The following is a 23,817-nucleotide window of genomic DNA, read 5'->3' as shown; positions in this document are numbered from 1 at the left end:
CCTCTGACCGCTCATGCTCCGACCGTCGGTATTGAAATCAGGCAGTCGGACCTCAGGGCAGTCTATCGGTCGGACTGACTGTCAGTTGGTGGCCCTACGACATCTTAATGTGGGCCTAAGTTACTCTATTTAAGCTGTGATGGCAGGCAGCACATTAAGCTTACAAATATTTGGTGAAGAGAGAATCTTAAGACATTTGACAAGGAGAACTTTATTGTAACACAACCTTTGTGATGGATCATTGTTTGATGGATGCTGCTAACATCGGGGTCGATTATGATGGCGGTGAAGCCGCATCCTCCGGGCCGGTGGAAGCCACCGCCGGCCCGGAGGATGCGGATTCACCGCCGCGGTCCTCGAAAGCATAAAACAGAAAACGGATCAGCGGCGGACGGCAGGTCCGTCCACCGCTGATCTGCGGGGTGTGGACCACAATATGGTGGCGGTGTCTGCAAGACACCGCCAGCCATATTATAATGTGTGCAGAGACATGCTTTTCCGCGGCGCATATTCCGCCGTGGAAAAGCATGTGGACCTTTGCTTCTAGGGGGTGGGGGGTGCACATGGGGGTACCTATGGTACCCCCCTGCATGTGCATGCACAATGCGTCAGGCACCGCGCGGTGCCTGCCGCTTTGTGCATGCACATGCAAAGCATGCATTTTTAACTTTGCGGCGGGTGCTGCTTTAAGCAGCAACCGCTGCAATGTTAAATATACAGGATGTGACCGCCAGAGTGGCGGTCACATCCTAATTCCTCTGGAGGGAACGCCGCTGCCCCTGCGGGCGGTCCCTCCACCTCGGGGTGGCGGACGGACTCAGGTCCGTCCGCCATCCTAATCGACACCATAGTGCCAAGTTTGCACCTGAAGTCCCATAATGTCAAGATTCAATTGTCAGTTGAAGAGAATCAAGATGCATTTTATAGGCACATCTGCAAACTCATAAGCAATATCTTGTGCATTTTCATTTTTATCAATATATTTATGTTGTTGAATATACAATAATACAACCCTGAACATTATCTAGTAATAGAATTACTATGAGTCGCACAGAGAATTATTTGGAACTTTATTATACACAATATATTTGTTGTGTATGCTTTTTCCAATATTTTGTTGATAACACATTCACAAAATATATATTTAAAAAAATGTTTTATTGGTGTTTACTCAATCAGACATCAAAACATTAAATCATGCACAGTATCAGAGAATCCACAACAAATTATACAGAAAAACACATAATATCACTTCACGTATCTGTTGAGAAAATCTGTAAGCGGATCCAGCTTCGAAGCTATTATTCTGAGGGGAAATTCTAAAGAGGCTAAAGTCTTCAAAAACTTCCATAGGCGTTGAGTCAAGTCACCAGGATCTTTCATGAGCATATCATTGGAGCAGACCACTGCCATTTTTCATCCCCCCCGTAAAGGCCCATTCTACGCTGCTCACTGCACTTTATTATTATTATTATTATTATCATTATTATTATTATTAATAATTAATTTTATACAGCGCAACAGCTACCCGAAGGTTTCCCGGCGCTAAGTGTCCACTACTGCTTCCCAATACGGGACCACAAAGGACAACTTTAAATCATGTGTATAAAGTCTGTGCACAATAGCATGTAGGATAAAAGCTTAGTCTTTGCAGGTGTATTATATGCATAATCATGGGCGTGTAGTAGAGTTCTCATAGGGTTATTTTTTTGCAAAATGAATCATCCGCATGTTTATTAGAAAAGGTACCCAGTGAATGCTCAGTTCAGTAAATTGCATTGCCCCTCTGCAGTGGCAATCAGTGGTCTTGAGTGTAAGGTCTATCAGCAAGAGCAGTGTATGTTGTCTTAATCACAGTTTTCCAGCCTCAGTATTGGCAGACGGCTCTGCCTCCTTTTTCATGGTGTCAATTGTTGATCTGTTAAGCAGAACTATAGGCCTACTACTCAAAGAACAATGATCCCTGACACTATTGGCAGTTTTGGGTCCTCCGATTGGGGTGTCAGCTCTGTATTGAGCCAACACAAGACAGTCTTCTCCTGTTGGTGAATGCCAACGTCATTGTCATGCTGGTAGCTAACCTCCCAGGCTATTGAATGTGCAACCAAAAACACAAAAGAAAGGCTGTACATTCAACATCAAAGCACAAAGAGGGCCAGAGGAGGTTTTAAAACCTGCAGGGGTTGACTCCTCAACTCAGACACCAAAAACACAAAAGAAACATCCGGGTCTACAAAGTGCGGTTGAGTGCTAACGGAGTGTCCTTTTTAAAGGACCCGTTTCCCTGACCCACCCGAAGGTGGCATGCTTTATCATAGGGTAATCTCCTCGCATTATGAACTGAGTCATAATGCGGGCCACAGCCCCTCTCTAAGAGGGAGGAGCTCAGGGATGTTTTCTTAGTCAGAAAGAGCTATACTATATACCTTAGGTGAGCTGAGTGTGAATAGGGGTGCAAAACAAAAATGGGTGTGAAGTTAATGTAGTTCCAGGGTATGCAACAGAGAAGTGGCCACATTAGAGGCCAGGTGTTTTCACCTAGGTTCCAGTGTCTTTTAGGCCTTGGTGGAGGCCTGGGGGTAAACATATAATGTAAATTTATGGTCTCAGAGCTGCTGACGTTGCAACTGGGGAAGTACGTTCGAGTTCTGGAGTCAGCTCAACATCCATGGGCAAATCACTTAATCTCCCTACCTATGACATAAAAATGAATTATATCAATGAAGATGGTGCTCATGGTAATTGCTCCAAAGTCTTTGGGCCAAGTTCATGCTATAGAAAGCTAAAAAAAAAATACTAACGGATTGGGAATGTGGGCCACTTTTTGGGGAGTGCCAGGTCTACTTGTGATCCCAATCCGCTCATCCCTATGGCACTTGTAGTACAGCAGATGGGTTATCTGCCATGTTTTGATAGAGTGGCCAGTCTGCTACACACTGAGGGGCCCATTAGGATGGGGGGCGGATAGCCCCCGCCAGCTACCGCTGGCCTGGCAGGGGCGATCCGCCCGCCATCCGTCCCGGAATGACCCCCCACCATATTAGTATGGCTGGGGGTCCGCGGTGGACGGAAAGACCGTCTGCCGCTTTTCCGCCCCGGTCGCCTTGCGACCAGGGCGGAATAGGGTTTCTATGATGGCGCTGTCTATCAGACACCGCCAGCCATATTAGGATGGGCTTTTTTAAATGCCTTTCCGTGGCGGCAATTCCACCACGGAAAGGCATGTGGAGTCTGCATTTGGGGGCCCGATGCGTGTCACTATGGACTCCGTGGGGGTGGGGGGTGCACATGGGGGGTACCTATGGTACCCCCCAGCAGTTCCATGCTGTGCATGGCGGGCACCGCGCGGTGCCTGTCATGCTGTGCATGGAAGTGCACTGCATGCCTTCCTGCGATTGTGGCAGGCGGTGCTGAGTGCACTGCCCGCCACAATGGTAGGAATGCAGGATGCACCCGCCACTGTGGCGGGTGCATCCTAATGCCAGGCACGGGACCCCCGCCCTTATGGCGGGCGGTCCCTGGTACCGTGAGGATGGCGGGCGGGCAAAGTCCGCCTACCATCCTAATGGGGGCCTAAGTAAGGCCCGTGTTCTCCTGATGCCAAACAATGAAAGAAATGCAAATGTCTGTAATTTCCCCTGCATGTACACGATCTTGAGTCTCCTCCAGCACCCCACATAATGTACAGTGTGTTCCGTTGCTCCCTAGATCCTTTTGCGCTATATTCATACCAAGCACCACATACATACAGACGTGCATACTGAAGAGAATGAGCGTTGATTGACAGGTTAAAAACATTATACGAGAATGTGTTGGACTGCATTATGTTACGGCTCTCAGCAGATTGATACACGTCTCTGACATTAGAGTTCGTGGTGGAGAAATAGAGCCAGTGAGTGCCTAGGTAGGACGAGTGAAAGGGGAACTTTAGTGTACTTGTCACTTAACATGGACAATTTGCCGACAGCTATTAACTTTTGTTTTTGTCCTGAAAACTTACAGTTGAAGAAATTAAATATACAAGGAGAAAAAGTATATAGAGCAACAAGTATTTGAAAAAGTATTTGCTAGAATCTGCCGCTTGTAGATTCAAACGTAACACTGACATATGGATGTTTATGTAGGTGAGCGCATGCAAAGAAGGATAGCTCCGGGCTATACATACAGTGGAGGCTGAGAAACCACAAGCCAAGCCTATCTCTGGGCCAATAACGTTCAGCAGGAAGGAAGGCGTATTTAGCAACGCTTTCACAAGCTGAGCGCCTGACTTTCAACTCATTTGTACGTGACTTGAAAGAGAGGCTGCAGGGATGATTTTTTTTCCTGTAGAAGGCGATAACATCTCCCCATCCTACAAATTAAATCAAGCCCAGGGCTTCCTTTCCCAACAGCTGTCCCGGCTTGAAGCTGTTTGTTTTTCATTTTCCCCAGGAGACTTCGGAAGGGGTGGGAATAGACGCGTTCGGCCCTCCCCTGCTCTTTAAAAGCTTTTCTGCAGATTCAGACTGCCCGGTGGATATAAACAACTAAATGTTCCCTTAATGGACGGCTCACTTGAGAATGTGACAGTGCACAGGCCCATATATCATTCTTCGTGGCAAGACAGAGCATGCTCAGCAGCCCTATCGTGAAAGCATCTGTCAGCTCACCCAGGTGCTCAGGTGTGTGATGACTGAACTTTGGCCCCAGCCAGGGCGGTGACCCGTTGCTTTGAAATCCCCAAACTAAAAAAAAACACAGCTTGTGTTTCATTTTTTGATGCATATTGTGTTGGGAATTGGGGTAAATGCATGGTACCTATTTTCAGAAAAGGCCCAGCTGCTTTTAGAAGGAGGATTATCAGGATACATTATTTCGGTTTTTTTGCGATGCTCTTCGAAATAAATAAAAAAAATGTTGCCTTGAAGCAGATGTTCTTCTTTTCTTTTTAGTCAGCATCTGTACACAAAATTTTAAAAAAAACTCTCAGTAGGGAATGTGAGTTGTGCAATGTTAATGCATTTCTGGAATGCACAACAAAAAAAAGGCTCGGCGTGGAGCAAGTTCTTACTAGTAACCAAGTAGTTTCCTATCAATGCTTGGGTAGAGTGAAGCAGTATATAGGCCGACTGGCTTGTAAATGTTTTCAGAATCCCGAGATGGCAATGTAAGACTTTACTACACGGTACCCGTTGTTGGCCTGGAAAAATACTCTGCATGGTAAAGGACGTGTACCCCTGCACTGAGTGCCCAACTGTTCTGTTGTCTGGATCCATAATACTGAGTTTTTGTTCTAGGCAAACAGGGAACATGCATGTGTCCCATGACATAGGCCTGCCTCATTGTTGGACTGGGAGAGGCACCCATAGCACTACCCTCTTTGTGGGAGAATGCTACCACCTACAAAAGGATTTAACAGCATAAGCACGGTGGTGGCAGCATACCGTGTAGTGATCAGTACTAGTGAATGGAACTTTTTTGAGGCCTTCAGCCTCACTCACCTTTTTAAAAGTTCCACTGCTGTGTGCTTAACTCACCCATGGCCTACATCAGTAGATGTGGAGCACTCCAAAACATAGGAGAAGTGATTCTGCATTAGTTGTATCTGTACGTGGAAAGAATACAGTACTGGGTGTATTTATGTCTGAGAGGAATACCTTACATGAGAGATGTAGTGCTGCACAATGCATGCGCAGGGACAACATGTGTGCTTGCATGTGAAGTACAATACATGAAGGGTGAAAACTTGTTTGGTGCACATACTGAGTGTGTCGACTGGCAGCGCATGTGGTTTTAAAATAACACACACTGGTTACAGATAGTAAAGCGTCACTGCTCAACAGTGCACACAAACTGAGTGTGTGTGCTGAATGCATGTGTACATGTGCTGGTACAATGCATATAGGTGTATGTGATGAACAGCAAGTGTGCTATGACTGTGCACTGGTGAGTGTGCCTGCAATGGCATGGGAGACCCTGGGTTCCATTATGGGAAGTCCAGGTCTGCCTGGTAAAACAGGAGTAGGAGAGAACTTCCCTCCCCCCCAGACAGATTTGTGTATTGCTGCATTCCTGTGGGCCGGGTCGGAACATATTGGAGGGAAAAGGGCGAGACTCCCTTTACATTTCAAAAGACTGTTCTTGATGGTACGCACAGACGCACTCGCACAAAATGGCTACTGGCTAAAGGTGCTCCCTTAATATCCGTCTTGGACCAAACATTTCTAGTGCCAGCTCCACTTCTAAAACTGGAGGAATTATCATCCTTTTCCTCCAACACACAGACTTAATACAAGTCCTTTCTGCCTCCAAGCAACAAAAGCAAATGATGTGGTCCAGCCATAGGATTTTTTTCTCATAGATGCCTCACCAGTCAGTGATACTCGCTGCATAGAATTCGGGGTGCTGTGTTCCTCTATACATGCCTTGGGTGCCAGATATGGTCTTCTACAACCATGCACCTTCAAAGGTTATATAAAAGGACAGGACTTCTTCTTTCGACTCTCCAGCTCAACTTAAGGAATGTATCCACCTTCACAAAAGATAAACCTTGGACATTGGTGGAACTTGAAGTCTTACTCATAATTTGACTCCTGTGTCTCCTGGTCTCACCTCTCTTTGAGAGGTTATTACTGTATAGATGTCCTCTTCTTTATACATTTCTTCTCCCCTTTTCCTACCCAGGCCACACGTCTCTCAACTTTGACATTATCCATTTGTTCATTGTTCAGCTGTAGTCTAGTTTCCCTTCAATGGAATGTCCTTCCCAAGTATCCCATCCTTACAGGTGAGTTTGTTTATATAGTTTATACTAGTTCTTCATTGCTCCCCGCTCCTGCCCCTTTCCTTCTTCTTTTCTCTCCTCCATTCACTTCTCTAATCTTATTTTTGTTTTCCCAGACCTGGTGCTCCGTGTCCGGTTGGTTCATCTCTCATGGTGTTTCTCGGCGCTCCTTCTTCAATTTGTCTTATTTCTTTGATTCCTCTCTTATTGTTCTGGTCCTGTGGGCTCTCTGCCGTACTTTTCTGGTCTCTCAACTTTTGGGTCTTCTTCGGACTCATTCCTTGTTCCCTAATTCCTCTACCTTCCTGTTTTCGCTTTTTTCTGTTTATTATCATGTTCTTTGACAGTCTTCTAGCTCTACTTCGTTTTCCTATTCCTGTTGGGTTTTCTTTGGATTTGATCCTGTTTCATTGTCTCCTTTTCCCCTGTTTGTTTCTTTTCTTCTCTATCATATTTGTTCATGTTCCTTACTGACAAATTGGATTATAGGCATTTATTATCCTGTATTATCTCTATTTTTGATGCAGTTGTTGTTATATATCAGGGTTTTCAATTTTGTTCCATGAACAGACGCAGAATTATCTCCTGGAATATCAAAGGTCTTGGAGCTGTGCTAAAAAACAAAGAGTCGTTACACACCTCTCTACATCCACATGTCATGTTGCATTGCTACAAGAGACCCATCTTCATGAGAAGAAATCCATATGCTTAAGAAAGGTTGAATAGGTTCTGTTTACTGTTCTTCTGCTGTTCATCATAAAAATGGTGTGATTATACTATTTCATACAACTCTATCTGTTACTGTTCAAAATCAATAAATTGATGCAGATGGTAGATGCCTCCACTTAGATGTCACTATTAATGGATGTCCTTACTCTTTTATTAATGTTTATGAACCTAAAGGTGTGGAAGCACATTTTTCCTTCTAGCTAGGCAATCAGCTTTCAAATACATCGCATATAATATGCAAAAGACCTTCTATAGAACAATTTTAGATAGAAGTCTAGTTAATGCCTAGCGTATTTATAATCCAGACCTCTTTGAATATTCTTTCTTTTTCCCTGCCCATCACTTTTCTCCCAGAAAAGATTATATTTTCCTTGATAAAGTCCTCACACAACATCTAATTCATGCTGAATTAGGCCACATACTGGTCTCTGACCTGCCCCAGTGATTATAGACCCAGAGCCTTCTTATTCCCCCACACGCACTAGTAGATGGTTTTTTAATCATTGGTGGTTTTAGGAACAGGAATTTATCGTAGATTTTGAGAGCTTCATCACTTAATCCTTCCACAACAACACTACTCTTGATGTCATGTTCTATCATGTTTTAGATTCCATCAAAGCCTCTGCATGAGGTCACATTATTAATTATGTTTCTCCAAAGAAAAAGGCTGCCACCAAGGAATCACTCACTCTTTACAGCACATTAAGAAACTAGGACACAAATATTATTCCTCATCTCATAAAAACATTCTATTTCAACTCATTCAAATCAAACTTAGATTTAATAGAGCCTCCATAAACAACCCTTGTAATACTCTTTTAAAAATGGAAGCAAGGTATTATGGTGGCACCAATAAGGTGGGTAAACTTAGCTAATTACCTAAAGGTTAAAAAACAAAAACCCAAAATAGAAGTGATCTGTGATGCTTTTGGTTATCATTTATTTAAAGACCAGGACATTATGACTTGTTTTGCCGAGTTTTATACCAACCTATACACTAAAGACACACCTCCCACTCAAGGTTACCCCATTCCTTTTTTAGTGCTATTCCAAAAATGTCAAACTCCACAGAATTATTTTTGCTCACTCGAGGCGGACCTTTTATTTGCCAAGATATGCTGTGCCATCTTCAAGCTCCCAAAGGACAAGGTTCCCGGATCAGAAAGTTTTACAAGAACATTTAATTCCAAATTCTCTAACCTTCTGGGCCACAAACATCTTACACTTATTCAGCTTTTTTTAACTTCTGATACCACAGTTGGCTCTGTTTCAGAGGCTATTATTTACTCAATTCCCACAAAAGATAATGACTTGGCAAAATGCAAACACTTTAGGAGAATATCCCTGATCAATAGAGATTGCAAAATGTTTTCTTAAATTCTAGCATTTCGTGCCTTTGATCTAAGTCCCTTTCTTGTCAGTATCAAGCAGTTCGGCTTCCTTAAGAGTCGTAACATTTTTGACAATTCCTGCACCTTTCTAAATCAGACTGACAAGGCTTTTCATTATAAAATTCCCTTAGCTGCGGTTACTTTGGATGCTGAGAAGGCTTTTGACTGTGTTGATTGGGACTTCATGTTCAGAGACCTTAAATGGCACGGTTCAGACCCAGATTTCTCCAGTATGTCAAAATCCTTTTTACCTCTCCTTTCACTACCGTTTTCACTAATGGGATTCAGTCTCAATACTTTCCACTCACCAGAGGAACCTGAGAGGGAATGCCCCTTGTCACCATTACTTTTTATCCTTGCTTTAGAATCATTCTTAGAATCCATTCAAACATCTCAGATCTTTACCGGTTATACTTATGGTCAACTTAATATTAAAATCGTTGCCTTCACTGATGTTATCTTACACTATATTTCAAATCCTCTTGGTTCTGTCCCTGAATTTATTCAGCTCTTATATCACTACTCTGCGGTCTCTGGTTATCAACTTAACATTGACAAATCTGATGTAATGCCACTTGACAAATTTTGTCTAAAAGACATATTTAATAATACTGATTTTCTAAGGAATTCTTCTCAAATTAAATGTTTAGGGTTTTTATATTCCCTCTCTATCAAAGATACTATAAAAGCTAATATTGAGAATTTAAAAAAAAAAGATTTGTACCCTTTCTGCTCAATGGTCAGGTCTATACCTTTGCTGGTTGGGTAGATTAGATTTGTTTAAAATGATGTTCCTGCCTATTATTAATTATTCTTTACAGATGCTTCCTTTCCGGTGTGTGGCTAAGGCGGGGACCTATGTACATGCGTTCTTGCTGAGCACCGGTGCCAGCAGGCCCTTAATGGCTTAGATCAGCCCTTCTAGATCCTGTCTGGCCCACCAGAACAATCATAGAGGCGGGGTGCTGTGGCCAGCTGAAACAGAGGTGTTTCTTGCCCCCGGGACGACTGGTACACAGAGAATGGGCCCCGGGCCGGCCTTACCTCAGACTCCCATTGACCTTCCAAGATGGCCCACCGCCACTTGCTCAGACAGACACCTTGGGACTGGAGCCCAGAACTCAGTGAGTCTGGTGTTTCTTTGATAGTGAGGAGTGTCCCTTTTTAACTTCCTGACCAGGCACTCCTGCAGTGACAGGTTGCAATAGCCCTGTGGGAGTGCTTGACAGTGGGCATTGTCAGAGGTGGCGGTGGCTCCTTTGATCATCATGGCACCCACGCATGGTAGGTCTGAGAGCGGGCTCCCGCATTCTGCCTGCAGATAATTATTCCTGGAGGGGGCCATCTGGACGAGACGATGAGCCGAATTGCTGTGGTCTTTCTATACAATCTTGGAGAAGAGACTAGATATTTTTGGTGATTTTGCCCTGAGGTCGAGAAAATACATGAGACCTGCTGAGTCTGTTGATAGGATGACCTCCTCAGAGGAGCTGAAAAAGAAACTGGAAGGTAGGACTTCGATGTAGAGCCAGAGATTGCAGGCCTGGCTGTTGTTGGCTCCTCAATGACTGGAGCTTGGGCCAAGGAACAAAATGGGTGCTACATTAAGGACCTCCTGGGGAGTTCCCGATAGACCACAGAGTCCTTCTCTCCACCAGCGGGTGATGCTGCTTCAAGGGGTGACATGGGGGAAGCATGAACTCAGAGCCACCCAAGGGAATATTGAAGCGGTGATGGTGGCTTTCACAAAGGAAATGACCCTCTTGAGACTCGACTTTTTCAAAGCTGACTGAGTATGATCATGTGGTGCAATGACTTGACACCTGAGTTGATCAGTCGAAGATTGCGATAGCGGGGGGGTCAAAGGAGAGAGATGAGATCACATTGAGGGTAGCTGAATTGGAACAGAGATGCCAGTGGCTCATCGATAAAGTGGAAGATGGAGAAAATCGGTCCAGGAGAAAAAATATCCAGATAAGGGGTATTACAGAAGCAGTTTCAGACTCCGATCTGATGAGTTATGTCTAAGACCTCTCTGCCTCCTTACTGAAAACTCTTCCGGCATTGGCTGTGGAACTAGATCTCACTCATAGGGTATTTAATGCTTTCCAGTCTAAGCATAAGCTCACCCCTGATATCCTTAGAAGGGTCCATCATTTTCAACAGAAGGAGGAGATAATGAGGAGAACTCAACAGCAGGAACGGATAGTCTTCTGGGGGTCTACCCTACTGCCGTTCCAGGATATATCAATCCAGAAACTCGCAAAATGCAAATCTTTAAAAATAGCACCTGATTTCTTGTGAGCTCACAAAATCCCCGATGATGGGGGTTCCCGACCTGTCTCCTCTTCCACTACAATGATCGTCAGGTCTTTCCCTTCACTAGGCAGGAGGCCTTGACCTTTAGCAACTCAGTGATGACCAATGCAACAATGGTGTCCACACGGAATCCCTGCAACTGACGTGGTGATAACAAAAAAGGCCATCCAGATGGAAAGGAGGCACAGCAAATGGCTTGAGAGAGGAGGAGATATCTCTAGTATGGCTTCTCCCCAGCTAGTGGGCTGGGCGTTAGTGGCGATCTGATGCCTTTCATTGGAAAATTACTGTGGAGAGGTCAGGGAGTATTTTTCTTTTGGATTGCTGTTGAAGGGGGAGAATGGGTCCACTTTGCACACTGGGTTGCTTGGTGGCATGAGTGTGCTGTTGGAGTTTGGAGAGTGAGGGAGGGATATAACGCCTTGGTGATTGGGGACCGCCACTCTGAGATGAGTTAGCCCAAATATGGTGGGCGACCAGTTTATTTCATTTAGGGGAGAAGAGGTCTTCTGACATCTTCAGGTCATGCTAGGCCTCTGTTTGGGGCGTCTAACCTTTTTTCTTCTGTTATTGGTTAATGTGTTTCAGTTTCATGTTTCTTTTGACCTAACAGTGGTTCTGTGAGGGGGGACATTCTGCATTGAGCAGAATTTGAGAGCGCATGACACACTGGGTGGAGCACAGGACTTTTATGGGGGCCATTCCATATTCAATGCAGGACAAGGATGGCACTCTGACAGTGGCTACCCCCAATGTGATGGGCCTAAAGTCTCCAGTAAAGTGCAAATCTTTACTACATTGGTTACATGTAAAGCAAATAGATGTGTTATTCCTGCAGGAGACCCATTTCTTGGCATAATATATCAGGAGTTGCTGGGCTAAATATTTGACAGACAGAGACTTTACGTTCTATACCTACATCCACAAGTCCCACTTGCAGATCCACTATGTATTGACCACCCCGTCCACATGTTCGAAAGTGAAATCTTTTGAGATAGGGACTCGATTGCTGTCTGCCCCAGTTTACGCTACTCTGCAATTCTGTCTGTTGGGCCCGCCCCGTACCGGATGTCGAAACTGCATGAAGTGGCCTTCCAAGACCCAATCCTTCAAGACAATTTTCAGGATGACCTCGAAAACTACTTCAAGAAGAATGACAAGGAGTGAGTGGCCTGGCAACTCTTTTGCCATGAAGGCAGCAATTCGGGGGGGAATTCATCAGCCACACAAGTACATTCCTCTGTCCTACCAGAGCTAGGCGTCTAGAGCTGGAGGCTACCACACACAAACTAGAGCTTGAATTTTAGCACTTCAGCAGTAGGAAGACCTATAGAGCTTGTGTGCAGCCAGAGGTCGGAGTTGGAGGCAGTATTAGCTAAAGATACTGCTAGCAAACCTTTGGCGGCAAAGCAATTGTACTGTGAATGGGGATATCAAGTTAATCGTCTACTCACCCACAAGCTGCACATCAAAGTTCCCAAAACCATATAGTTCAGATTAAGGATGAAGAGGGGTAGGCTTACATGGAAATACAGGACATCATACAAGTCTTTACAGATTATTACACTGCGTTATATAGAGTGGATGCTCGAGATAGTTCTTTGCAGGACGCCTAACTTGCGGAGGTGTGCTTCCGAGATATAGAGGCCTCCCTATGCATAGATCTCGATAGGTGTGTTACAGAGGTGGAGATCCTGCAGGCAATAACACTTCTACCCAGCAACAAAGCGCCGTGGCCTGATGGTTTTCCAAACACATTTTATAAGGCCTTTGCAGGACCACTGACCCCCTATCTTGCGAAGGTTTTCAACTCTTTTTTGACTTCCCGGGAAGACCCTGTCCATGATAGACTCCACCTTAACTTTAATTCCAAATCCCGGAAAGATCCACAGAAGTGTGGCTCTTACCGCCCCCTCGCCCTCCACAATAGTAACGCTAAAATCTAGCTAACCTTCTGTCCCAGAGAATAAAGGGCGTATGAAGGGAGCTGATCCCTTAATGCCAATCGGGTTTCATTTAGGGCTGCCATACTGCGGACAATACGCTCTTGGCAATCACTGTGATTGATCAGGCAGAGATCACGGTGACCCCAATCCTCCTTCTCTCACTTGATGCGGAGAAGGCCTTTAATTAGGTCGACTGGACCTTCTTATTCAAAATTTTGGATAAAATGGCATTGGTCATTGACTAAACTGGAAACCTCTCTTCCTGCACCGGTCGAGGAGGTAGAACATTTCCACTAAGTCTCTGGCTTCAAATTTAACTACCACAAATCTACAGCGATGGGTGTGGTGTGGAATCATGGTGAAAGTGAAACAATTGTACCGAAACACCATCTGAAGGTCTCCTAGACTAGAATTGAATACCTAGGGATGGTCATTCCCCGTGACTCAGGGATCTACATCGGTGCAATGTACCCCCCCCCCCCAGATATTGTGTATTTTGTTCAAGGATCTTTATCAATCAGGTAATGTAGAACTCTCGTGAATGGGATGAATCAACAGTGTCAAGATTATTTTCTTGCTGTGTTTATTGTATCTCTGTCATTGCCTTCCATTACTAGCAATACGGTCAGAACTTCGGGCTTTTATCTGAAAATGCAAAACACCTTGGATAGCCAGAACTCTTATGATACAATGCCTACTTGAGGAGGGATTGGGAGTCTAGGCTGCTCAGCTTACACCAGCTCTTACCTGGTGCTCCCTAGAGGTAGGCAAGCCCTGGTGCAGCCTGGAGCACGACTTTTCCTGGCTCCCCCTATCACTTGTCATGGCTGCCCCCAGGACACACCACTTCTTGGAGCCTCAGGCCTGGGTAATGGATGTGACACTGCACTACTGGGGCAGGGCATTTATGACACGTAGGGTTACTAAATGTCTCTCCCCTCTGACTCCGGTGCTGGGTAATCCTGACTTCCCCACAGGGATGAGAGATGGAGGTTTTCGGACTTGGAAGGGAAGTGACAAGCCATACTCTAATGGGGCCCCTAAGATGAAAGACCAGTGCGTCAATGATTTTCAGCTGCAGCCCACAGATTGCTATCAGGTCACGCAACTGTTACATTGGGCCTGTAGTCCAAAGGTGAGGGAAGGAGGGACGAGGGAGACAACGAGTACTGAAGATATAATGGTGGATTGGGATATGCATGGGGTTCTCTCCAAGCTGTACCAACCCTTATATAGGCCTGGTGCCTTTACAATTATGTCTTATGTAGGACATTGGTCCCAAGACCTTTCCCTCACGTTGACGGAGCCAAATTTGATATTGATATGGTAGACGTGGCAAAGTCCTCCCTCTGTCTGCAATATAAGGTCAATGCCTTTACGCTCATGTTAAGGTGGTATCTAATCCAGCCTATCTAAAAGCGATGTCTGGCATGCCCGATAAAGGCTGGTCAGGACGTAATGTGAGGGGTATGTGGTGCAAGTACCCGCAGGTTCTGGCTTTTTTTTTGCTCAGGTGTTTGCGCACATACAGAACATTCCAACATCAGTGTTCCTGGGTCATCTCAGGCCTTCCTTCCCCTTCCTGGGCAGAGAAAAAGTTGATCATGCCTCACCTCTCTGCGGTTTGACTTGTGATGGCTTGGAGCTGGCGGAGTGCTGCATCGCTGACTATAGACCAGTGCGGGGCCAAGGTCTGGTCTATTTATGCGATGGAAGGATTTACAGCTATTCTGAGAGACTCTGTATGTAAGTTCGAACAAATATGGACCCTGTTCATGACATATGTCAAACGGGCCAGAGACTCGGTTCAGACACCTCTCTTGATGCGGAAAGCTGAGGATGAGGTGCTCAGTGGTTAGGCTGATAGTGACACAGATGTCTGTATGAACTGACTGTGAATGTTAATTTGGAATCATGCCTTGTTGTAACACATAATCCAGACGGAATGCTCATTAATTCTTTGCTTCGCTCTTTTCTTGCTCTGCTGTGGCCATGTCATTGTTTTAAATGTATAAATAAAGTAGTGAAAAAACATAAAATCAGCTCCCTGCTCATTGAAATACTCCCATAGTCATTTTAACCAAATATCAAAATGAGGCATATGAAAAAATCAGAGTGAAAGCACAGGTAAAAAAGCAAGAGGTACTATTGATGAATATCTTGAAAGTATTATAAAAAATTCAAGTAAGAAACAGAGCGAAAGTTAGAGAACAAGACATGTGCAGATTGATAGTGATATATCGGAAAACGTTTATGATTATTTATTCCAGCCTTTCCAAAGTGAAGTAGGCGATATTTTATGTATCACAGTGATAATGGAGTTCATATTCATACTCCAGAAAGTACTTATCTGAATAATACATCTAATTTCGGACTCATTTTTAGCTATAAGGGTATTTTCTCCCCTTCCTCAGATTACCAGGCATATCTGCTTTTGTTAATACACAGAAGCCTCTCCTGATAATCATTTTCTGAGACACGTGGATGCAAGGCCTTTACCTGACCCTCACCTTAAGTTTGCCTTCTTTTGCCGTATTCAAGTTTGGCAATGCCTAACACATACTTGATGCTTTGCTTTTGCATGACGTGTTAAAATTATACCTCATTGTGACCCCTGGTGGGCCAGTCTGATCTCACTTTTCCCATATATTTCAGAAACATACCAACTATTTTATGTATTGATATTTACGTGTGTATTTATTTACGTATGTATGTATGTATGTATGCATGTATCTATTATTGAGCAGTTTTTAAAGGCGAGGCAAATGTAGTAGGTGGTTTCAGAGTCCAGTCAATGAAGCAAAAGCCCCACTCTGACTAAACTTCAGTTTTAGGCAAGATGGAAAGTTCTGTTTCCAGATTCTACCTGAAGCACAAGAAGTTTGGTTTACCCTCACAGATGGTGTTTTAGGGAGCCTTTGTCTGATCTCTGCCACTTGTGGTGTTAAGAAGCAGATGGCTGTAAAAATGCAACTCCACGATGCATTGGGAAGCTGTTAAGGGCTTCTACTAAAAAAACTTTGTGTGTTCAGGGCCTGAGGGAGCAGAAGGGGTTAACCCCTGAAAATATAAATAAAAACATGACAGCTTTTAACACTTCCATACTTTTATCAGTGAGGTGTGCATAGGCTGAGAATGTTATTATTATATGTCGCGTTCTGAAGTTAATCGTGCTGCCTATAATGCACTCACTCACTCAAGGAGAAGCGTGGCTCAATGGTTAGAGTGGCAGACCCTGATGCAGAGGTCTGACTCGGGACCAGGCTTCAATTCCCCGCCTCGGTGGCTCTTGGACTCAATTTCCCCGGACCTGATAATTCTCGCCTCGGTGCCTAGTCTAATCATGGGTCCCACTCTGTGACCCTGGGCAATAGCTTGCTTAATCTCCACAACGGCCCCCGCAGCGCTTGGATGCCTGGCTTCACCTTGGGGGTGCCCAGGAGTGGACATTTCACAGGAAAGCCAGGATGGGTTCCACAGCGGTATGAATACAGTGCTACGAGGCCTCCGGGTAGAAGTGTGCAATATAAATACTCCACATTTACATTACTTACATTCACGTAACTCAGAAAACTCTCAAACTCTTTGGTTTAGTGCAGGCGATGCAGGCAATACAGCTCGTAATCACAGGGTGACACTCGCAGCTCCTCACTTCTGCCATCCTGTCAGCTTATCATGCACTAGCTAGACCAGTTACTGAATGAGTGTATGCATGTGCAGACAGCCCAATTGCATTCACCTCAGGTGCACATGTCCCGCACATTGTTCAATGCGCACAAAGTAGAGCGTGTGCCCTGAATTGAGCCCTCAGGGCGGCAGTGGGCATGGTGGGCACTGCAAGGTCAAATTTACTATTCTAACTCCAGTTCTAGAATGTCCGGGGGGGAAAGAGCCGCTTTCTTCCAAATATTCCAAGAGGCTTATTTACTATTCCATCTCCAGTCTTGGATTTCTTTTGCGGAATGTTATATATTTCCCTAGTATTTTTAGGAAGAGTTAAACAGTGGTAATGTTGAATTGCTGCCTTAAGGGCACAGCTCATGGCAAAAAACTAGGAATACCAAAGTGTTCTTAATGTGGTGTTGGGTATACATTTGAATAAAAATAGTTCAATCTACAACTAGGCAATTATAAAACACCCCATTTCGGAGGCTTTCACCTTGGAACCGGATGTTTTGACAGTGGGCTGGGGTATTGCAGGAGGTAAAGCAGGGCTAATTTCCCTGACTTTACTGATAGCCTGGCTATACCATCTCTTTCTCTCCAGACAGCACATGGCATCTACTTGACTATAATAGAAGTATCCTCTGGTTAGGGGATTACCCTCTGGGTACAGCTCTCAGTCCGCTATGTAGCGTTCTATTCTTAAATAAAGTAATCCAGTGAGATTCCCGTCTTTAGATTCCTTATTTGTATTTATTTAGAAGATAATTGCAATCATTAACTTCTTTTATGAGTCGTCAATACGAGTCCATTTATCTTTTTGCTTAGATTTCCCCTGATGAAGTGCACTAAGTGCACGAAATGCATCAGGAATGCCTTATTGAAAATGAAAATTTTTAAATGCTAAGCTCAATTGATAATGTTACCAATGGAAACTAAAAGAAGTTAATGATTGCAATTATCTTCTAAATAAATACAAATAAGGAATCTAAAGACGGGTATCTCACTGGATTACTTTATTTAAGAATAGAACGCTACATAGTGGATCGAGAGCTGTGCCCAGAGGGTTATCCCCTAACCAGAGGATACTTCTATTATTTACTCACAACACTCTAAGAGGTAGAGAGTGATACCTCAGGAGCACGCCACAAAAACCAACCTTTTGTACCCCAAGCCTGTGCGCCAACCCTATAACTTTATCTACTTGACTGTAGCATAAGGAATGACTATGAATGGATCAGGAGCAAGGGTTGGATCCGCACAAGCCTCCCTCTAAGGCTACTGATTATTTCGCCCGGCCGTCCTACTTCCAGCCAGACTACCAATAAATGAGGGCGGGAAGAATTTCATTACCGGTATGAATGTGATGGGTAAACACTACCCAGCCTCCTCTGTGCCATCCTTTTGCCAGACTGAACTGGTCCAGTCCCTCCTCGGTCTTTGGCAACCATTAGCCACAGAGGGAATTGCAGGCGAGATGGGGTGGGGGCTCAGCACATTCTCACAAGCTTTCCTGCTGACCCAGTCTTGCCTAGGGAAATTAGGAATACAGGTGTGGGGAGTTATCTGTCTACAAGTGTGATTGAACAATAAGAGGTTTGAAAAGGTTGTACTTAAAAAAAAATTGAACTAAATGTAACTTAAGGACGCTTAATATTTGTAATTTTTTTATCAATGTTATACAACTCTTCACTGGTAGGGGGAATTATTTCTTCCTATCACTGGTTCTCTGGGACTATATGGTCGTTTGAGCAACATGACAGATACATGGTTCAGCGACCACATTTGAACCAACATTGTTGCCTGTGCAATGCTACACGCACTGTTGCCTGTTTGTGCGTTTGAATTTTTCTTTATTTGGTAGGTAGTTTGTGCCCAATTGGCAGTTGTGCAAAAGGCTGTTTTGGCAGCTACCTTTCATTGTCCATCTCTCCAGGATGTGCAGGTCTTGTGATAGTACTTTTTGTTTTTACTGGGTTGTGGTTCAGTACTGATATTGTACGAAATATAATTTGAACCATTAGATTTGGGGTATTCTTCACTGCCTCTGGTAAGACCGCTTGGAATCTGGATTGATATTTAGAGCTAGCATCAACACTGATGTAGGGGGAGACAATCTCATTTCACGCCTGGAGGGGGTGCAAGCCACAGTTGAGAAGTGAGTCCCTCCCAATATTAGGTGTCCAAACTCTCAGTCAGCATGGCACTTAAACTCTGAGAATCTGAGAATAAATCTGTTGGCCCTCTCCTTTAGCAAATAAGGCATCAAAGAGAGAGGCACAGCACCTATCACTATTACAAAAGCCATTAAGGATAAATTAATCTGTCAATAAAGACCAATATTAAGTATTGCCTGTTAATCAAGATCGAGATTATATCATTGGTGCCATTTACACACACTCCAACAATCCTGATGAGCTGGTAATTCAGATTTACCCACCTTTCAAGATTAGGGCCGCTGCAGTAAATTCCCAGATCCTGTGCATTTCACCCAAAAATTTGGCTTAGGAAGGGTAAAATCTTCAAGTGAACTGCCGGGGACTAATGAAGAGTAACAAGAGTAACTGGAACTGAAATTACCAACCATCCATATAAATCCTCATTACTTAGGGGACACTCAGGGCCCTACTTGTAATCCTAGCTAATTCAGCCAATCTAGAGTTGCCAATGATGCTAGTAAAAGTATCCCCGAACATAGAGGGCAGATTCAACTGATGTCAGCATTTGACTGTATATTATTTTTTCCCAAAGGATTACATCCAACAATCTCTGGTATCCGCCTATTCCAGCTGATGTCAAGATTGTGAGTACTTCAGTTTGGAACCTGAGAAAAGATGGGGGAAAGGATAAGAAATTGGAGACACTGGCTTGGAATGGCACCCACGGCAGCCATGTTCATCACATAACCACTGCTCAATAGTCTTGATACAATACACAGAAAAATAGAACTGATAGACTCTGGTAAACCAGGAGGCAAACTCAAAATATGCCCAACACTAAATGTAAATGTCGGAATTTGTAAAGCGCACAGCTACCTCCACCGGAGGTGTCCCGGCGCTGTCCGTATACCACTTAGGAACCCTTCCTGGCTTTCCTGGGAATTGTCCAGTCCTGGGCACCCCCCAGGTGCAGCCAGGCATCCCAGCACTTTTGGGGCCGTTGTGGAGACGAAGCAAGCTATTGCCCAGAGTTGCAGCGTGGGACCCATGATCAGAACAGGCACTGAGGCGAGAATATCCAGTCAGGGGAATTAATGAGCCGGAGACCTGCCGAGGTGGGAATCGAACCCTGGTCCCTGGCCAGAACTCTGCATCAAGGTCTGCCTGCTCTAACCATTGAGCCACACTTCTCCAATGAGGCTTATCTCATACTAAAATGAGGCTTATCTCTAATTCAGCAGAGGAGTGCCATGACTAGCCTAGGCCCTACCAGAATACAGGGTATGTATCATGTATGCTGATGAGAGTCTCATGTACAATCTACATGGAAGGCGGTCCAGCAGTTGTTGATGAGGGTAACAAGTGCAAGTGAGTGCAAATTCTCCTGCATCCAGACCAGCCCCGCACCAGCACCCGCCAAGCCGAACTCCAGCAGCACCCACCTCAAGTGCATCCTGCTCAACACCCGCTCCGTCCACAGACACGCCATCGAACTCTGGAACCTCCTAGACGCCACAGCCCCTGACGTTGCCTTCCTCACGGAGACCTGGATGAACGCCTCTTCAGCTCCCGACATCGCCATCGCTATCCCAGAGGGCTACAAGATCGTCCGGAGGGACCGAAACGCCAACCAGATGGGAGGATGCATCGCCATCATCCACAGGAACACCATCCGTCTCACGACCAGCACCGACAACACCCTGACCAGCGCCGAACACCTGCATTTCCAGATCCACACCAACCCGAACACCACCCTCAGAGGCACCCTGATCTACCGACCCCCTGGACCGCGCACGCAATTCAGCGAGGACATCGCCGACTTCATCAGCCCGCATGCCCTCCCCTCCGCTGACTACATCCTCCTGGGAGACCTCAACTTCCATCTGGAGAACAACAACGACCGCAACACCACCACCCTGCTCGACAACCTCGCCAACCTGGGACTCAAGCAACTGGTGTCCACCCCCACCCACCTCGCCGGACACACACTCGACGCTGTCTTCTCATCCAGCACAGACATCGACTTCAGCCACGCCACAGAGCTTCAATGGACGGACCACAGCTGCGTCCACTTCACCTTCAAGAGAACGACGACCCACCAACACCAGCAACAGACCGCCCGCAGAAGCTGGAACAAGATCACAGCAGACCAGCTCGCCACCTCCCTGAGCCAACACCCTCCTGCCGGCTCAGCGAACCCCAGCCAGGCCGCCGACAACCTCACAAAGTGGATCAGCAACTGCGCGGACGAACTCGCTCCGCTGAGGACCCCGCCTAGCAGACCCGGCAGCAAGAAGGCCCCATGGTTCACCGACGAACTCAAGAGCTCCAAGAAGAACTGCCGAGCCCTCGAGAAAGTCTGGAAAAGGGAACCGACACCGGACAACAGGACCTCCTACAAACTTGCCACCCGGAAACACCACCAGCTGATCCGCGCCGCCAAGAAAACAGCTTTCAAGGACCGGTTGGACAACAACGCACACAACTGCAAGGAACTCTTCAACATCGTGAAAGAGCTTTCCAACCCCAGCGCAGGAAACAACGACATCACCCCATCGCAAGACCTCTGCAACTCCCTCGCCTCATACTTCCACAACAAGATCACGGACATACACAGCAGCTTCAACAACCAACCAACGCACACCACGACCGACCAGCCACCCCCCCCACCACCACCCTCCACGCCTGGACCCCGATCAGCACCGAAGACACCATCCGCACGATGAACTCCATCCACTCCGGATCACCGACCGACCCCTGCCCTCACCACGTCTTCAACAAGGCCGACGCTGTCATCGCACCCCACCTGCGAGACATCATCAACACCTCCTTCGACACCGCCATCTTCCCTGAAAGCTGGAAACACGCCGAACTCAGCGCTCTACTCAAGAAACCAACAGCGGACCCCACCGACCTCAAGAATTACCGCCCCATCTCGCTTCTCCCGTTTCCAGCCAAAGTCATCGAGAAGACCGTCAACAAGCAGATGGCCGCCTTCCTCGAGACGAATGGGTCCCTCAACCCCTCACAGTCCGGCTTCCGAGCCAATCACAGCACCGAGACCGCCCTCATCGCCGCCACCGATGACATCCGAGCCCTGATGGACAACGGAGAAACAGCGGCCCTCATCCTCCTAGACCTCTCCGCGGCATTCGACACTGTCTGCCACCGCACCCTAGTACAGCGCCTCAGCAACGTCGGAATCCAGGACAAGGCGCTGGAATGGATCATCTCCTTCCTCGACGGAAGAACACAGAGAGTCCGCCTACCACCGTACAAGTCAGAGGCCTCCGAAGTCATCTGCGGCGTCCCCCAAGGATCATCCCTGAGCCCCACCCTCTTCAACGTCTACATGAGCCCCCTCGCGGCCATCGTACGCAAACACCACCTCAGCATAATCTCCTACGCCGACGACACCCAGCTGATCCTCTCCCTGACCAACGACCCCGCCGCCGCCAGAGCCAACCTGCACGAAGGGATGAAAGAGGTAGCCGAGTGGATGACGACCAGCCGCCTGAAACTGAACTCGGACAAGACGGAGGTCCTCATCCTGGGCTCCTCACCCTCCGCCTGGGACGACTCCTGGTGGCCTCCCGCCCTGGGCACCGCACCCAAACCGACAGACCATGCACGAAACCTGGGCTTCATCCTGGACTCCTCCCTCTCCATGACCAGGCAAGTCAACAGCGTCTCCTCGGCGTGCTTCAACATCCTACGCATGCTACGGAAGATCTTCTGGTGGATCCCCACAGAGACCAGGAAGACCGTCACCCAGGCCCTCGTCACCAGCCGACTGGACTACGGCAACGCCCTCTACGCCGGGACCACCGCCAAGCTCCAGAAGAGACTCCAGCGGATCCAAAACGCCTCAGCCAGACTCATCCTCGACATCCCACGATCCAGCCACATCTCCGGACATCTGAGAGACCTTCACTGGCTCCCCGTCAACAAGAGAATCACCTTCCGCCTCCTCACCCACGCACACAAAGCCCTACACGACCAAGGCCCGAGCTACCTCAACAGCCGAGTCAACTTCTACGCTCCCAAACGCCACCTCCGATCAGCCAACCACGCCCTCGCCGCCGTCCCCCGCATCCGAAGAGCGACTACAGGAGGAAGGTCCTTCTCCTACCTGGCCGCCAAGACCTGGAACTCCCTCCCGTCCGACCTGCGCCTGACCCAAGACCACCTCTCCTTCAGGAAGAAGCTGAAGACCTGGCTGTTCGAGCAGTAGCGGCACCCCCCCCCCCCCAGCGCCTTGAGACCCTACGGGTATGTAGCGCGCTTTATAAGTGTCACTGATTGATTGATTGAAGGAGGATACGACAAAGGTGGAAGGAGAGAAAATGGGAAAATAAGGAAGCCAGATAACAAGGACTTGAAGAACTGAGAAAGGAAAAAAATAAAGAGCAGGGGCTCCGGAATGGGTGACTGGTTGAGCGTCAGCAGAAAGTGCCACAACAACTGTGAGATGTTTGTTGCCAGGCATATTTCTCTTGTCTAATAGACTTTATATTGTAGCTCTGCCACTCTTACCCCGGATATCGAGCCTCTATTCCGGAAGTTTGGATGGATGTCTTACTGGCTTCCATCCTGTAATTCTCCACAACCTTCATGCTTGCCCTCTACTAATCTTAAAGAAATGTTAAAAGCTATGATTATTAAGTGTTTGCACTCTGGCTTCCCTCCTATTCTTAACAATTGGGCCTGCACATGCACTTATAATGAGGCCCTTGAAGTGGGGGACATATGTTAACATTACAGGAGCAGCTTTCTGCACTGCTGGGTGCCTTCTCATCACAGAAAATGGCATGACTGCACGCAAAGTACAAAGAGTTGGAACGTTT

Source organism: Lissotriton helveticus, chromosome 8 (genome assembly GCF_964261635.1).
Source record: "Lissotriton helveticus chromosome 8, aLisHel1.1, whole genome shotgun sequence".
Taxonomy (NCBI): Eukaryota; Metazoa; Chordata; class Amphibia; order Caudata; family Salamandridae; genus Lissotriton; species Lissotriton helveticus.
Note: the sequence above shows the minus strand (reverse complement) of the source record.